This window comes from Gymnoscopelus microlampas (genome assembly GCF_963454915.1).
Source record: "Gymnoscopelus microlampas genome assembly, chromosome: 10".
Taxonomy (NCBI): Eukaryota; Metazoa; Chordata; class Actinopteri; order Myctophiformes; family Myctophidae; genus Gymnoscopelus; species Gymnoscopelus microlampas.
In genome coordinates this window covers 28,934,591-28,947,090 of record NC_139947.1, presented here as the reverse complement: position 1 = coordinate 28,947,090, position 12,500 = coordinate 28,934,591, and the positions used below count along the sequence as shown (strand labels likewise).

General features: G+C 43.7%; 1 protein-coding gene across 2 annotated transcripts in view; it reads left to right on the top strand.

Moving 5' to 3' along the window:
* sema3b (sema domain, immunoglobulin domain (Ig), short basic domain, secreted, (semaphorin) 3B) overlaps window positions 1–12,500 on the top strand; it is a 97,473-nt gene that overhangs the window by 45,809 nt on the left and 39,164 nt on the right. Inside the window, exon 1 of one of the 2 annotated variants that reach the window (XM_084069052.1) lies at window positions 9,650–9,710. The exons of the other annotated variant lie outside the window; for it this stretch is intronic. The gene's annotated coding sequence lies outside the window, so the exon portion shown is untranslated. Of the gene's footprint in view, window positions 1–9,649; window positions 9,711–12,500 lie in introns of those variants that run through there. 2 annotated transcript variants of the gene reach the window in all.

Below are 12,500 nucleotides of genomic sequence, written 5' to 3'. Positions count from 1 at the left end.
TCTTTGACCCAGTTTCTGTCAGACAGACCGCTGACCCACCATCTAGAGTAGATGTCATTTCCAGAAAGGTTGAAGTGGATTCCACATTTCCACTGGATTCTCTTTGTGTGTGTGTGTGTGTGTGTGTGTGTGTGTGTGTGTGTGTGTGTGTGTGTGTGTGTGTGTGTGTGTGTGTGTGTGTGTGTGGGTGGGTGGGTGGGTGGGTGGGTGGGTGGGTGGGTGTGTGTGGGTGTGTGTGTGTGTGTGTGTGTGGGTGTGCGCGTGCGTGCGTGCGTGAGGAAGAGAAGGAGAGGGAGATAGAGGGAGAATGCGACTTAAGCCGTGGTCATGTTGCAAGGTGTTATAATCCACTCTCTGACCTTCTAAACCTGTGCAGAGTTATGTGAGGTGTGTGTGTGTGTGTGTGTGTGTGTGTGTGTGTGTGTGTGTGTGTGTGTGTGTGTGTGTGTGTGTGTGTGTGTGTGAGATCAAGGGAGAGTCTGTCACTAAGCCATGATTATGTTTCAAGGTGGTCTGATCCACTCAATGACCCTCCGAACCTGCTTGGTGTGTGTATGTTTGAAGTAAAGCCTGAAGTTGCAATATTCTGCTTCCCAGCCTCCCGGCAGCTCCCTCCATTCTTCCATCTCTCTCTTTACTTCTCTTCTCTCCTCTCCCTCCTTTCATTTCTTGGTGTGATCACATCAAAGTACATAAGCAGGATTATTGGTGTGTGTGTCCCTTGAGCCCCCCCCCCCACACACACACACACTCATACTTTCTCTTGTCACACCCCTTATTGGGCGGTGCAACCGCCCCTATATGTGAGGTTTGGACCCCCCCCCCCACCCATTGCACCCCCCCAATCCTGCGCTGTGATTGGCCACCATTGTACCCCCCTAACCCTGCACCGTGATTGGCCACCATGACTCTATTCAGGACTGTGATTGGCTAGAAACACATGACACATGTGCATAGCCCTATAAATAGGACTATGCACTTAAAAAAACACATTTATGTTTTTTTTTAAGTGAATCACTTCCATCACTGTGATGACCACTGTGACCACACCGCCCACTTCACACTGGGTGTGATTTTTTAGCTTTAATCTCACTCTTGCTCTCTTTAACTTTGTCTGTGTTTTTCGTAAATGAATGCCTTACACGACAGTATCAACAATAGCCGATCTTGAGCTTGTAGATCGGCTATTGGAGCTATTTTTGAATTTGAATCCTGAAATGTAACAGTTTTGGACATATGAGGTTTCCACCCGACAGCAACGATATCCTTTCTCATCCTGTCTTCTCTCTCTCCATCTACACTCTCTCACACTCCCTCACTTCCTTGCGCTCCCACACTCTGACCCCCCCTGTGGGGCCCCTGTAATCCCTGCAGTGTTAGAGGTCAGAGGTCAGGGGGAGTGGTACGGATGACCCCTCAGGACACATATAGCTGACCTGAGACTCACACACCTTTGCACGCATACACACAGTTGTGTCATATCACCACGCTCTGTTCGTCATGAAGTTAGTCAGTAGCAAGTCTTAGCCCAATATCTTTATACAGTATATATCCTATCCTCATAATGTGTGTGTGTGTGTGTGTGTGTGTGTGTGTGTGTGTGTGTGTGTGTGTGTGTGTGTGTGTGTGTGTGTGTGTGTGTGTGTGTGTGTGTGTGCGAGCGCATGTTTGTGTGTGTGTGACAACTAGATCATCACATACTACAGTATGTTCATGGGCACAAAAAGATGCACCCACCCACACAGCGCTCTCTCACACACACACACACACACACACACACACACACACACACACACACACACACACACACACACACACACACACACACACACACACACACACACACTAGACACACAGCAACAACAAGAGCGACAAATCCCTGTAGATTGTATTTAAAGGACAACTTTAGTTTTTTCCAACCAAGGTTTATGTTTTAGATCGTAATTAAAGTAAATAAAATATGAGTGTTAAAATGTTTAAATTTACTGCTTTCTATAGTTTTAGCAATTTTCACGATTTCTTTTACATTGGGCGGGGGCATTCTGTCCGGTGGCTAAATATGTCTTTTTTTACACAATAGCCCGGCGTTTTCTTTATTATTATTTACAGTAGCTCTTCTAGCCCCCAATAACTCACATCTGGCCATCAAAGACCACAGGACCTTTTTTATTGTGTAAAAAAGACATATTTAGCCACCGGACAGAATGCCCCCGCCCACTGTAAAAAATATCGCAAAAATTGCCAAAACTGTAGAAGCAGTAAATTAAAAAAAAATAACACTCATCTTTTATTTACTTTAATTACAAGCTAAAATATAAACCTTGGTTGTAAAAAACTAAAGTTGTCCTTTAAAGGGATATTTCACTTTCAAACATGTTTGAATGTGAAATATCCCTTTAACCTTATTTAACTGCTCATTGTTTGTGCTTTACCGACGAATCATCTCAATGACATTTCAAGCTGCTAATTTTATAGGCGTGGCATCTGGACATGACTGTTTGCATTCCAGTCTTCAGAGCAGATGCTATCAAAGGAACATGGTTGTAGTGACAGCAGGTGGTAACTTAAAGGTACACAAATGCTACTGTTGTAGTTGGAGTAACTAAAATATGTCCCATAGCTCAGCCCTGCATGCTAGTGTCTCTTTTATAAATGGTCAATGCCATACTGTAGAGTGTGTTTGTCAGTACAGATAGTATATAGTAGGAAAGCTGAAATGGAGAGAGCATATGGGGCTGATACAAGCTCACAACACATCATTCATCGAGAGCTTATAGATTTTTGAAAATCTTGGCATTTGCTTCTAAGAATTTTCTGAGAGTTTTTTTATGTTCACTTATGATAACATCCCCAAAATATAACATGAATGTAGTTGAATTAATCTCCTTGAATCCATGGATTCTGTCAATCCAATTCCCCATTCCAAAATGTATTTTCAAATCCATGATGTTTTAAATATTTTGAAACAGACAGTATTGCAGCGTGAGATGGCTTTTCACTGGACGCTGCATGCTAATTGCCTAAGCTGGTTGGAAGTGTGAATTAAACAGCTGTTTATTCAGTCGCCTTGGATCATTAAAAGCTACTGCTGCTCTCATAAACCCGGGTCCCACCTGTAACAAACTCAAGACCCAACTGTGGTGTGACCCACCGTTTAGATGACCCACCAGGCCATAAATCTATTTCTGTGCGTACAGTAACAGATGCGTATTAAAAGGAATAGGCTGTGCCCAGTGTGAAGTTGTACTGACACATGCATGCTTGTTATTGTAACTGGCTTATAGATTAGAGCATAGTTGCCATAGCTGAAGGTTCGGATACCCTCTGGAATGTGTCCTGTGTGTTTTGTGCAATGGTACTTTCAAACACCAGTGTATTTAACAAACTGATCTAATGTGTGTGTGTGTGTGTGTGTGTGTGTGTGTGTGTGTGTGTGTGTGTGTGTGTGTGTGTGTGTGTGTGTGTGTGTGTGTGTGTGTGTGTGTGTGTGTGTGTGTGTGTGTGTGTGTGTGTCTGTGAGACGGAGTTGTCACACTGTGGTCCCAGCTGAGCGGTAGGTGTAACTGCATGGCACATTACATTAAGCCTAATCTCCTTATCACACCAATCAGCTTTGATAATAGAGTGACACATGACATGCGTCAAGTGACACATGTGACACATGCTGTATAGTTATGTCATAACCCATACTGCAGTGGTTCTCAAACCTTTTCATGTCAAGGACCCCCAAATTAATATTGATTTAGCTGCGGACCCCTGTCTGAAAACATTTTATGCCAGGGACCCCCATACAAGATTTGTGTTGTTAAAAATATTCTTCTTCTTTGTGTTGTAAAAAATGTTTCTATGTTTTTCAGGATTTTTGGAAAGTAGTAGCTCCACAAGCTTGTAGATCGGCAATTTGCAAATAGCTGATTTATATAAGGTTAAAGTGGTTAAACAGATTTTGATTGTATATGAACTCATTTAGCCGGCGACCCCCTGGCACCCACTCAAGGACACCTGGGGGTCCCCAGATCCCACCGTGAGAACTACTGCTATACGGCATGCTCTAGAGTTGTCCAGTTGGACATTGACATGATTGAATGTTATTTAGATGGCATGCTTTTTAGACAGATGCTAGGTTCATTGTTTACCTGGTATTTTTTTAAGCACTACATTGTTCTCTCTGCACACTTGTAATAATAATAAATATTAATAATAGCCCAGATTTATATAGCGCTTATCTAAGTACCAGTAGAAGAAAAAGTACTGAAAATTGGAAATTCTCCAGCAAAGTAAAAATACTTCAGAATTGTACTTAAGTACAGTACTTCAGTAAATGTCCTTAGTTACTTTACACCACTGGGGAGGGGGTATTTTTGATAGTGGTTGGGAAGTGCATTACAGAGGGAGGGGGCAGCAACAGAGAAAGCCCTGTCCCCCCCAGGTACGGTATTTGGCCTGGGGGACCTTCAATGGACCTGAGGGAACAGAAAGTGTGTGTGCCTATTTACATTGTTGTTTGTTGACTATAGTTCATGCTTACTCTGCTTATTCCTATCTCACACTTGCTCTGGATAAGAGCGTCTGCTAAATGTTCCAAATTATACATTGTAATAAAACTAGTAGTCGTTACTTTAGAGGTTTCAACTCCTAGCTGTTGCAGCATGGAGAAGGTCTGGGGTCCTTTTAATTACGGTACATCAATTGAAAAGTAAAACCACAGTAACTGAATTATGCACTTGCTTTCTAATAGTAGAAATGTAGTTCAAATGTAATTTTGATTGATTGAATATTTTATTAGGCAAAAAATGTAAAACAACACATTTACATTTACATCTATATGTCGTCTTTCATAACTACTTAAACTCTATATACTTAGTTGACCGGAGTCCACCAGGGCCCAAACTAGGCCCCGTCTCGCTTTCGCTCGACACTACATATCTTTGCCAGAAATATCTTCAAGTGTAGGAGCTCGTTGCGTTGTGATCTTGTTGATCTGGTATTTTTGCTGAATATTTGCTCGAGGATAGGGATACTATAGGTTCAAGTACTTAACTGATCTTGTCATTACATTTTTGTCTTCAAAACACAACGCAACACAACACAAGAACAACACAACACAACACAAGAACAACACAACACAACACAACACGACACGACACGACACGACACGACACGACACGACACGACACGACACGACACAACACAACACAACACAACACAACACAACACAACACAACACAACACAACACAACACAACACAACACAACACAACACAACACAACACAACACAACACAACACAACACAACACAACACAATTGATTGCCTATCAATTCCAACCAGCAGAAATAGAATAGGACATGACTGAAGTTGGACTTGGTAGCCATGCTTAGTTCAGGTTTGACTACATTGACAATTAATTTGATTATTATTATTTGATTATCTACTATATGGTCAGTACATATAAAAAAATCCACTTAGGATAGCGCTGTTTCCAATGTGGTCTCACAAGTATCTTAAGATCATGAGTTTGGTTCACTGTTTTTGAAACAATGAAACAAAGACTCAGAGTACTTAAATGCTATTGGGTGATGGAGCCCTTATCTGTTTCAATAGAAGAGGTGCTGTGTTAAGACAAAAGGCCATTGTAAGGAGTCACAGTGGCAACTCTACAGGCTATAAAGCCATCAGACTGCTTTATAACAGGGTAGTCAGTAGGGGTGTGTGATCAATGGGTTGATTTCTGTCCCTCTGTCTCTCACACCAGTATTGCCAGATTTTGCGAGAGAACTAAGCAAACAGGTCTTTGAACACAAGCCCAAAAGAAGCGACTAGGCCTCATGAGCACTTTAAACCTATATACGTCGGCTCACAACACGTTGTTTGTAAATCTGCTATTTATAAAATATGAAATATTTGGAATATTTTTTGAAACATTTTAACAACACAAAACTTGTATGGGGGTCCGCAGACAAATTCATAATTTGGGAGTCCTTGACATTAGAATGTTTGAGAACCACTGCATCAGGGAGGAATTCCAAATAAGCAACTACACTTTAGAGACAAGCCCAAAAAAAACACAAACCACCACTACCAATATTTACAAGCAACTTTACAGAAAACCAAGCTCAAAGTCGCTTATAATAAGCAGACATGGCAACACTCTCTCTCTCTCACACACACACACACGCGCGCGCGCGCGCGCACACACACACACACACACACACACACACACACACACACACACACACACACACACACACACACACACACACACACCCCATGCTGAACATGAAGTACACACACACACACAGACACATGTATGCACGTCTTTACAAGGTATGCATACACATACTGTGTACACATACATGTACATACATACTGCCCCCATGTTAAACATGAAAGCAAGAATGCATCGTATGGATGAATACATGAAAGCAAGCTGTAGTACATGAGAGTACGCATACCTACACACACACACAAACGCATTCCTACACACACACACACACACACACACACACACACACACACACACACACACACACACACACACACACACACACACACACACACACACACACACACACACACACACACTGTCACCAAGCCCCAAACTCTCTCACCATGGTGGGGTTCCCATAGAGACACACACAGGTCAGAGGTCACACACTAGGGGACTCACTGGAGCGTGTGTGTGTGTGTGTGTGTGTGTGTGTGTGTGTGTGTGTGTGTGTGTGTGTGTGTGCGAGAGACAGAGAGAGAAAGAGAGACACCATCTTTTTCCCGGTTGTCTCACTCCTTTGGTCCTCATTCCATTAGCACGTGCAGGGCTGTGCCTGGCAACGCTGGCAGCCACGCACGCACGCCTATTACACTGGATACGTTTTACATCATGTGACATGGCCTAGAATCACGTTGAATGAATCGCTTATCAAACAAGGATGAAATCGAACCTCAAATGGAACACAACTCAACTGCATTTTTATTGTCACATCACAGGTTTACAGGTGTAAATGATAGATGTTACTTTACTATATATGGCGGTCACTTGTTCACGTCATGTTTTTGTTACTAAGGTTTGTTTTTATTGACCACAAACGTTAATAATGTTATTTAGATAGCATGTTGTTTAGACAGATGCCAGGGTCATTGTTTACTTGGTATCCTAGCTAGTTTCTTTGAGGCACTACATTGTTCTCTCTGCACTCCCCACTGGTGCGACTATTTATTTTGTTGTTTGTTGACTAGAGTTCATGCTTACTCTGCTCATTCTGATCTCGCACTTGTAAGTCGCTTCGGATAAGAGCATCTGCTAAATGCCTGAATTGTAAATTGTAAATGAAGTGGGTGAAATTCAACACACAGTATAGAACATGGCAACAAGTTTTTTGTTGTATGACTGTTTTCGCTTACATGGCTTAAACCGCCCCTTGCGATAGTGATATCGCGCAGCACGTTTGTGTTGGTTATGAATAGCTGACCCGGTGTTAAACTCAGATACAGAATGTGTACAGCAGGGATGAGGTAAGCCCTCATGTTGTGTAAATGTATGCCAATTACCCTCTACTGTACAGTGTCTTATCAGCTCCGCTGTCCACACGACCACAGGGATACTCTAATCTGCTCATCTCTCTCACTACACAGTCAAATCTGCAGTGTTCATTTAACTCTGAATGTACACATGTACAATGTAAGTGTAATAAATTGACGCTCAGGATTTTACTGTACTCCATACTTTACTGTACTATTTCAAATCAGTTTAAAAGGGGAACTTATTTAATTACATCAATATTGTACTCTCTCTCTGTGTGTCTCTCTCACTGTCTCTCCCTCCCTCTCTCACTGTCTGTCTCTCTCTCTCTCTCTCTCTCTCTCTCTCTCTCTCTCTCTCTCTCTCTCTCTGTCTGTCTGTCTGTCTGTCTGTCTGTCTGTCTGTCTGTCTGTCTGTCTGTCTGTCTGTCTGTCTGTCTGTCTGTCTGTCTGTCTGTCTGTCTGTCTTTCTGTATGTATCATTACTGTGTGATCTTGATCCAAGCTGTCCCTGCTATCTAAATAGAAACACATAATGCGTGAGTGATCCTGATCTTCAGGTCAGTGTATGGTTTCAATAGAGCCCAATTTAAGCCCTGTACGGTACTTCATCACGTCACCACCGGCCCAGATATAGCCACGACTGTGCACACATAGCGAGACAGAGAGATTGATTGATAGATGTCTTTATTGATTACATGTACATATATTTGAACGTATTTGTTAAAATAACTAAAATACAGTAAAGCTCGTGAGCTTACTGTATTTCGATTGTGTGTGTGTGTGTGTGTGTGTGTGTGTGTGTGTGTGTGTGTGTGTGTGTGTGTGTGGTGTGTGTGTGTGTGTGTGTGTGTGTGTGTGTGTGTGAGAGAGAGAGTATGAGGGACCAGTACACAGTTAATTTCACCCTGACAGTTCTAAAGTGAACCTTACGGGCAGAAGAGAGAGCGGGAGGCCAGACAGAGAGAGAAAGAGAGGAGATCTGAACAATTCAGTTCCCGTCTCTTTCCACTCCCCTCATCTTTCCTCCCACCTTTCCTCTCCTCATACCCCACCCCTCATACCCCTCCCCTTCCCTCCCTCTCTCTCTCTCTCTCTTCTCCTCCTCCCCTCTCCCTCTCTCTCTCACATACGCTCTCTCTGTCTCCACTCTTGAATTAAGTCCATTATTCCTGCCTGTGTTTTCCCTCTGAGCACTTCTACCCCTCTCTCCACAGCTGACTTTACATAGTGGCGCTGTAACGCACACTGCAAGCCGTTCACAGGAGCTGGTGTGTGTGTGTGTGTGTGTGTGTGTGTGTTTCAGAAGAGTTTTGTGTGTTGTGTGTTTTTCTAAGTGGAGCCTCAGTGTGACGGTTGCGTCCAGCGCAGCTGACTAGACAGGGGAATAGAGGACTCTTGCTGCGGGCTCGTTTGAACTCGCAGACCGGCTGCTGCTGTGGAACTCTGTGGACCTTTTGCCCTGAAGGCAGACGTTGTTGAGACTGTTCTCTGTCTCTGTCCCCCGACCCCTCAGGCACAGTTCTCACCACTGGAATTATTGGAAGTGCAAGAATTAGAGGTTTCCTTTTCCTTTTTCTTTTACAGCTTCTGTAAATTGCAAGACTTTTTTCCCTGCCTTGGCAGGTGCTGATTGGTCACACGCTCACAGTGTCCTGAGTGACATTCAAGTGCTTAACATTTACCTTCAAGTAGTTTTTTTTACTAACTACTAAAAGGACTTCGGAGTGCCGTCACTTTGGATGCAGATTTCATCAGACATGCCTGAGCCTAAGAATGGGTGTTTTGTGGGAACATAGCACTGCATCTTCGAGTGAGTGAGTGAGTGTGTGTGTGTGTGTGGTGTGTGTGTGTGTGTGTGTGTGTGTGTGTGTGTGTGTGTGTGTGTGTGTGTGTGTGTGTGTGTGTGTGTGTGTGTGTGTGTGTGTGTGTGTGTGTGTGTGTGTGTGTGTGTGTGTGTGTGTGTGTGTGTGTGTGTGTGTGTGCGCGCATGTGTGTGTGTGTTGGTATGGGTGTGCTTAAAGCACTCTTAAAGCACTCATACACTGAGTAAATGATAGTGAAAGAGTGTGTCTGGTATGGACTTTCAGTCATTCAAAAAACAGAGGAACTTGAGATCTGGTTTACCTTCTGTCCCAAATTGGAACGCTTGGAACTCTCTTGGAATTTAGTCGCCCTGGAGACACAAGGAGCGGTGAGTTGCCTTTCTTCTCCTGTCAGGAGATCATCTCACTTTCTAATTCTATCCTATTCTATATTATTCAGTATTAACCTGCATTGTTCCTACTAAACATCAGTGTATTACTGTAAGTAACTTAATGAGACAAGTGTTACAGTTGTGATGACAAGTAAAGGGCAAGTGCACGGGACAGCATTGCAATGCTGACTGAGAAATGAGGAAGTAATTCACAAATCACTCCATGCACTGAAAGAACATATTTGGAGAGTATGCAATAAACAATAATCTTCATTGAACTGCTACTGTTTATAAAATACTTCAGTCATTACATCAATTGAGTCATGTAAAAATGTAATATGTACAAGAGAGAGAGAGAGAGAGAAAAAAACCCTGCAATCTCATCATCATGCCACTGTCCAAAAATATCTAGATAAGTTTTGCCTCGTTTGGAATCTGTATAGACAGCTGTATCAGCTCTGGTCTCAGGTTTTTTGTTATATCAGATTTTAGATACTGTAGTAAGACTAAATGTCTTTCTGAACGCATGGATTCCCTCTTGAAGATATGGCAGTGAACGTAATATGTTATCTATCCTGCAACACAGTAGAATCCTCAGTGTTCATTTAGCCATTTGTAACTCTGACAGTACAATCCTGTCCATTTGTATACTCTCCAAGTTAAATTAGGTGGTAGTACGGTGGTAGTGAAGTGAAGTGACTTGGACACCGTGGACAGTCAGTAGTGACATGAGTCCATTGTAATGCACACAGGGGAGTGAGTTGTGTCTCTCTGTTTGGACAGTGTCCATCCAGGGGACTAGAGGTTCTGATTAACCAGGGTGTTCTGGTTTGAACAGGGCCAGGTGGCTCTCTACCAGCTACCAGCAGAGAGCCTTAGCTTTTATTGGCTCCTACATTGATTTACGTCAGTGTGTCTCATGTCTCTCTCACAGTGTCTCTGTGTCTGTTTCTGTGTCAGTCGGTCTCTTTCTCTCTGTCTGTCCCCAATCTCTCTGTTTGTTTGTCCTAAGCTCTCTTTCTGCCCCCAATTCTCTGTCTCTGTCGCTATCGCTGTCTCTGTCTCTGTCGCTGTCTGTCTTTCTCTATCTCTGTCCCTATCTTTCATTAGTCTGGTTAGAAGCCTATGGTTTCCCCCCTAGCGCTCTTACATAACACCCTGCTCTCATATTGCATTGTTCTTATTGTTACTATTATTTATAATAAAGTCCTTGGCAGTACTTGGCAGTACTAGTCATTGAGTCAGGAAATCCATACGGGACCCAGCAACGGGGGAGTGGGGGTCTTTGTATTGCCAGTAGGTCTTAATTACAACACCCTCCCTGCAGCACACACACACACACACACACACACACACACACACACGCACGCACGTGCGCACACACACACGCACGCACATTAACTTTAATTATGAATCTGTTATCATTAATCAATTTTAATTACAATCCTCATCCCTGTTGCAGGTAATATTTCTCATCTCCATGGAGTCCATGTACTTACAAACTCGGCAACAGCTCTAATTTAGCACAAGCAGAGAGGACACGCAGTAGGATTTGGGGGCTTTTAGCTGTGCGTGTGCCCTGCTCTCTCCCATTTCCATAACTTTTCCATTAAGAGCCATGCTAGATGCATGCTATTGGGGATGATTTAGCCTGATTGAGAAGTACTAGCTGTGGGTTAGCGGGCTGGCAGTGTTTCTATCCAACATCCACGGCCAGATGGCGGTTTACCAGCTACCAGCAGGATGGAATAGCCTCCCCGGCTCCTCCATTCTGTGTGTGTGTGTGTGTGTGTGTGTGTGTGTGTGTGTGTGTGTGTGTGTGTGTGTGTGTGTGTGTGTGTGTGTGTGTGTGTGTGTGTGTGTGTGTGTGTGTGTGTGTGTGTGTGTGTGTGTGTGTGTGTGTGTGTGTGTGTGTGTGTGTGTGTGTGTGTGTGTGTGTGTGTGTGTGTGTGTGTGTGTGTGTGTGTGTGCGTGCGTGCGTGCGTGCGTGCGTGCGTGCGTGCGTGCGTGTTTCATACTGAGCCAGCCTCTCTGTCCCTGCCTCAGCCTCTCATTCACCTCAACATGCCCCGTTCTCTCTCTCTCTCTCTGTCTCTCTCTCTCTCTCTCTCTCTCTCTCTCTCTCCATCCATCTCTGTCAGTATACTCTGCCACACTATTCAACACACACCCAAACCTCTGTGCCCCCGGTCACTGTTGTGCGCTCGCTCTCTCTCTCTCTCTCTCTCTCTCTCTCTCTCTCTCTCTCTCTCTCTCTCTCTCTCTCTCATATTCTATATCTCTGTCTCATCCCACGTCTATTAGTCCCTCGCTCTCTTTGATGCACACAGACAGACGTGCGCGCGCACACACACACACACACACACACACACACACACACACACACACACACACACACACACACACACACACACACACACAAACACACAGTTTCTTTCTCTTAGTTTAACTTTTGCTCATTGTGAATGTCTGTCACCTCTCCACAGATCTGTTTGATAAACCAAGTAAACTGAGCAATCTACTGAATGAAGGAAGTGATTCTTCACCTCTGGATCCCTTCTCTCTCTCTCTCTCTCTCTCTCTCTCTCTCTCTCGTGTTCGCCTCCCCTCTTCTTAAGTCCCCCCTTTCTCTTTTTTTCTCCTCCTCCACTCTCTCGCTCCTCTCATGAAGAAAGGAGTAAATGCCATTAATTACCTGCTGTGTGTTAAATCTCCTCACATGAGGCCACTGGCTCATTGTCTCACTTGTCTCCCACTTTTCCCCTTCTCTCTCCTCCTCCTCTCCCT